Here is a 6,645-nt window from a genome sequence, read left to right as displayed (position 1 = left end):
TGTAATTACATTTATAATTACACAGTTGACCCATCCCTTACACCTTAACCCACCCTTAAACCTACCCATACCAACAAACCTGTCCCTAACCGTATCCATATCCCACCTCAATAGCAGCAAAAGTGTTTTGCAATACAATATGAACACCACAAGTACATTGTATTTAATTTATGCAAGTACAAAGTAGTTGAGGCCCCTTAATATAAAGTGGGACCAATTTTTTTATTTTTTATTTAAGATGTATGAGCAGCTAATCCTGCCTTCAAATACACTAAAAAATCAAAAGTTGAGAGAACTTAAGTTTAAGGCAACCAGCTTCAGGAGATTGAGTTCTCAACTTCCGGTTTAAATTTGCTGCTAAAATACACTTAGACGGTTTTTAAATAATATTTTCATGTCGATATAAAGTTGTTGCATATTGTTAAAACTAATCGTGGTAGTGGTATCTTTGTAGGACTGTTGACGCTATAGAACAGTGGCACGCGAAAGCGAATGTCTGGCGAATATCGAACCTAAAACTAACTTTACCCCGCTTCATTAACTCACAAAAAAAAAACACTTTAACGAGCTCAGTTTGAGTGTTCAACTGCCAGTTGCAATTTTTAAGCACTGAATTTAAGTGATGTAAAAAAATCACTGGTATATTCCTATATAACTTGATCAGAAAGAAAGACGTTATAATGCTATGTATAAAGCACTATTGTACCGTTTTGTCACATAAAAAAATGATTTTGGTTTGTAATATGCTTTATGCATGACAGAAAACAAGGGATATTCTATTAATAATCCTACATTTTAAAACTCTAATTTTACATTTAAAATTTTTAATCCGTTTTTAAAGATTTGTACATTGTATCTTTTTAGTAAATATTAAATATTGCTGAGATTAAATTATTTAAAATTTAAATTAGTTCTCAGAACTGTAACATGATAAAGTTTTGAAAATAGAAGAGTGACATTTAATGGTATAACAAAGTTTAATATAAAATGTTACTATTTTTTTTTAAATAACCTGTTTTCTTTATATCACACCTAATATTTTTCTTACACAGTAAGCCTTTAGGGGTCTTAATACATGAAAATATATAAAATATATAATACTTCCCTTTGTATAGTATCGTATAGTATATAGTAGCATTGTCATCCACTTCTGGTTATTTTAGCGGTACAAAAATAGTCTGATTTGCTGCTCGATGTTGCAAACTGCTATTCATTATATTTTAATTTATTACCATAAATACTAGTTTGCAGTGAAAATAGTAAATAATTAATCCGAAATCTCACACATTCATAGACGATGGCTCACTTTTTCACAAAAAAAAACAAGGTGAATACCTGCTAAACAGTACAACAATTACAAAACGAAACCTTATGAACCCAAACTAAATGTTCTGACATTGTGGTGGTTTTCATGGATGCTCGTCTCATAAATGTGATCATTCAGACATGCAGAAGGCTGCATAACATTCACTGAGGCTGTGTGTGCCAGTGGGTTTATAATCAGTTCCACAGCTGCTTTCATTCACCGTGGGTCACTCCAGTCCTGCTCTGTGTTTAAACTCCTGCATCTCTCACTTCTGGCCTCTGTGCGGTTTTCTTGATCCTCTTCTACATCCAGCTGCTCAGAACCGCAGGTGAGAAGCTTCCCATCAGGAGTGAACACACAGCCAACTCTTTTCTATTGTAATATATTTTAAAATGTAATTTATTCTTGTGATCAAAGCTGAATTTTCAGCATCATTACTCCAGTCTTCAGTGTCACATGATCCTTCGGAAATCATTCTAATATGCTGATTTGCTGCTCAAGAAACATGTAATATTATTAATGTTGAAAACAGTTGTGCTGCTTCACTTTTTGTGGAAACCTATACATTACCATTCAAAATGTTTGAAATTATTACTGTAATACATGTATAATGTTACAAAAGAATTCTATTTCAAATAAATGCAGTTCTTTTGAACGTTCTACAAAAATATGAAGCAGCATCAAGGATCATGTGACACTGAAGACTGGAGTAATGATGCTGAAAATTCAGGAATAAATTACGTTTTGAAATATATTCAAATAGAAAACAGTTATTTTAAATTTTAATAATATTTCACAATATTAAATGAATGATATTACATAATGATAATTCATTAGAGTTCATAAAAAAAACGTAATTATTCAAAAAAAAAATTTCTGGTAGCATATAGTATGCAGCATAAATTATATCACATATTTCTGAATCTCTATTGGCTATTTTGGACCCAGGGATTGATTGAAACTTTATTTATCTCTATTAAGCTTTATGTAATTTTTACCAATTGCATTTTTATTCTTTTGTCTGCCTCCCGAACAATGCTAGGTAGATTGTTCCAGAGTTTGGGCGCTAAATAGGAAAAGGATCTGCCGCTCCGCAGTTGATGATGATATTCTAGGTATTATCAAATGGCCAGATTTTTGAGATCACAGCAGACGTGTAGGACTATAATGCTATGTATAAAGCACTATTGTACCGTTTTGTCACATAAAAAAATGGCACCTTAAAGGGATAGTTCACCCAAAAATGAAAATGTTGTCATCATTTACTCACCTTCGACTTCAAGTCGTTTCAAACCTATGTCTTTCTTATTTTTTGCAGAACATAAAAAGAAACCTTTTTGGTTACCCCTGACTTCCATTATATGAAAAAAAAAAATAGACATTTCTCAATCTTTTTTCTTTCCACAGAAGAAATAAAGTAATACCGATCTGAAATTACATGAGGCTGAGTACATCATGACGGAATTGTATACAATTTTCTATTATAGCTATCACATTTTGTTCCATTTTTCATTTCAGGAGCCACTCATAATCATTCAATTTACTTTCATCATTACACAGCCTTAAATATATAATATAATATAATATAATGTAAGTAAACAAAATATAGGCTAATCATATTACATATATTCAGGAAATTACATTAGCAATATGATTTTAAGACCAGATGTCAATTGTTTCTAGGCTAAATTTAAAGAGAGAAATCTCTATGAATCCTCTCAGTAAGTCTATGTTTGAGAACTTCCCAAAAAATGTCCACATACTGTGAGAAATGTAGGCACCGTCCTGTTAAATGCGCCATCCCATGTGTGTTCATGCTGTGTGTGCCAGATATGTTTGAATAGCAGTTCATGCATGTGTAAACACACTCCGTGACCCTTCAGAAGTCCTGACGTGTTAGTGCCACTTAAAAACTCGATGTCCTCTTCCTGTAAAAATATGAGTATTTATGAGAAATTACCCTTAGGCAGTAGTTTTCTATGCCTGACTGTTTTTGCACTCTGTTTGTAAGGAACACATCTATGTTCCAGTCTCACAGTTCGACAGAGTAGCTGACGCACCAAATCAGTAGGCTTTCTATCTGAATATTTACTCTGAACAGCAGGATGTTTAGTAGTTGTTTGCACGAGTTTCACACAGCTGGCTCGCAGCAGAAGTCGTGTGTGAGTCATTCAACTCATCCTCACGTAGGCCTATATGTTTACACCTTTACTGAATAACAATCACGTTGATCGAAACCCAGCAGTTTCAAAAACAAAATATGAAGTCTTCTATAGTTGATGATTTTTAGAGGAAAAAAAAAACAGTTGGAAACAGTTTGGGGACAAAAAGCAATTAATAAATAAATTAATAAAACGCAACTAAAATCACGCATAGTTAAGATGAAATGTGTCATCTTATCAATTTGTAAAGGAATAGTTCTCTCAAAAATAAAAATGTACTCACCCTCAGGCTTCTGACGGCACCCATTCATTGCAGAGGATTAATTGGTGAGCAAGTGATGTAATGCTACATTTTTCCAAATCTGATGAAGAACAAAAATATGAAGCAGCATCAAGGATCATGTGACACTGAAGACTGGAGTAATGATGCTGAAAATTCAGCTTTGCATCACAGGAATAAATTTGATTTTAAAATATATTACAATAGAAAATTGTTATTTTAAATTGTAATAATATTTCACAATATTACTGGTTTTACTGTGTTTTTGATCAAATAAATGCAGCCTCTGTGAGCAGAAAAGACTTCTTTAAAAAAAACATTGTTTATCCTGAATCAAACATCAAAGCTCATTTTCACCAGCGTCCCACTAACAGAGAAACAGACGCAGGCCACGTCCGCCTGGTGCCCCTGTAATGTCACAGGCTCTTTTTCCTCGTGAAGTTTGCAGACTCTCACGGTCCGATCCCAGGAGCTCCGTGGCCTGAACCCACAGAAAGAGGAGGTGATGCAGCTCATGTTGACCGGAGCAAAACAAACAGCACAGTGAGACCGTGATTCACACCACACACTGGACAGCTGCAGTGTGACCCCGCAGATCCTCCAGCATCTCACTGCTCTGAGACATCAAACACCACACAAACATTACTGGACAGAGAGCATGGTGACAGTCTTCAACGGGTGAGCTAAACACCTGTTACTACATAAACAGGGTCCAAGACTCACGTCTTCAGATCATGTTTAAGTTTAGTGACATGAAAAAACTCTTAACTGTAAGTATTACATTTCATCAAAAAGCTTGCCTCAAAACTATTTTTGTAGTTTTTATGGATATGAATGATTCCTAGGGTTTTTTTTTAAATCTCCATGGGGTTACAAGAGGATGCTAAGGGATTTTTTTTTTTTCAAAGTATTTTCAGAGCTGTCAAAATGTGTTGGATGTTAATTAAATATGCTTAAAATAATATTTAGACATTATTTTGCTTCTAGTCATAAATCATAAGATTAATCAGTTATTATATTCTATTGACAGTTCTAATTTTATTTAAATAACAAATCAGTTTTTATTTTTGAAGATGTATGGATTGTGTTTATGTTTTTATTATATATTTATGTTTTGAATAACAAAAAATATTATTCAAATTCATTTTAAAATAAACATTTTCCAGCCTTCCAACCGTAACAAAATATATATTATATATATATATATATATATAAACAAATTAAAAGGATTAATTGGTGAGCAAGTGATGTAATGCTACATTTTTCCAAATCTGATGAAGAAACAAACTCATCTATATCTTGGATGTTCTGAGGGTGAGTAAATTATAAGCAAACTTTCATTTTGGGTGAACTATTCCTTTGAAAGAGAGCAGAAAATGCATTCCATCTCTGTTGTTGATAATGTAAAATCAAGCTCTTTTGGTGCATTATTGGTCCAATATTATGTGTATGAAATATGTTTGTTTTTTTAGGTTGTTTTACTTTTGCACAATAAACAGTTTTGGCATTGTGTTTGATTGGCACTTGATGTCCGATATAAAATCTGGTAAAAACTAGTTTAGAGGAAGTTGAGCTCTTTGAGCTGCATGGGTTAGGGCTATAAATAAAGCAAGTGTGTGCACGGATGTGTGGGTGTGCAAGAATGTGTTGGTGGATTACTTAAATCACATCTATGTATGTCCTTTGTGGGAAACAGGAATAAATATGAAAATAATATTTATTAGACAAAGTATATTAACATACCCAATTCTAAATATAATAAAAAATATTTAACATTATTACATATTACAAACAACATTTTCTCTATAATATCACACTTAATATTTTTCTCACACAATAAAAATGGCTGTTTATACATGAAAATATATAATATATAAAATATATTTTATTTTTAGAAACCTAGATCTCTTTCCTCCTGAAATATGATTTTGAAGGTGAAGTGTCATTTGTTTCAATACATCTGAATACATTGTGTCTATTTCTGTGTGTTTTTAAAAAGGGAAGTGTTTGTTTCATTTGGTTAAATATATGTGTCCCTCTATTTTTGTTAGACTCTGTACATCTTTTTAAAAAGGGAAGTGTTTGTTTCATACATTAGTTTCTACTGTAGTATTGTAAGTGGACATGTTTGTTTGTCACCTGAACTCTCCACACTCCCACTGTGAGCTGACAAGCAGCAACGTTAACTGGAGTTAAGTTTGACTGAAACTATGGTTATCACAGCAATTTTTGTAAGGATAATTCAAGAAATAATTACAAAAACTATGATGATAATTGTTGCTGCTGCTCCTGCTTAAGTTATGAATCATGTGATGCATCAGTATTGAAGTTGTCAGTATGTGTGTGCATTCAGTGCTGGAGCGGCTCCAGATTCTGACGCTACGGTCATTAGATGTGCTCGCAAACAGCTGACCATCCCAGGAGAAAACACATGATTTCACTGGACCTGTGTGTTTATTTCTAAACAAATAATTACACTTTTTATGCATACCTACATACATTAAATACACTTCTACATTCCATACTCACAATGCACTGCTGGATGGACTCATTACTGCTGGAGTATATTATATACACAGTATATATTAATAAAGCAAAACACTCCTCGCTTTCTTGTTATGGAGGACGAGAAATGACTTAAGTATAAATAAATAAATAAATGAATAAATACGTAAATGCAGAATTAAATAAATACATAAATAAATGCAGAAATACATAAATTAATAAATAAATGAATAAATAAATAATGAAATAAATAAATGCAGATATGCATAAATAAATAATTTTGTCAAAACTGTCATTTTTAATTGTGCTATTTTTGTATGGTATGGAGGACGAAACCTGCAAAAACAATAAATAAATAAATACACAAATAAATAAATAAATGTGTGCATAAA

Source organism: Sinocyclocheilus anshuiensis, unplaced genomic scaffold, assembly GCF_001515605.1.
Source record: "Sinocyclocheilus anshuiensis isolate Anshui unplaced genomic scaffold, SAMN03320099.WGS_v1.1 scaffold1425, whole genome shotgun sequence".
NCBI classification, from domain to species: domain Eukaryota; kingdom Metazoa; phylum Chordata; class Actinopteri; order Cypriniformes; family Cyprinidae; genus Sinocyclocheilus; species Sinocyclocheilus anshuiensis.
Note: the sequence above shows the minus strand (reverse complement) of the source record.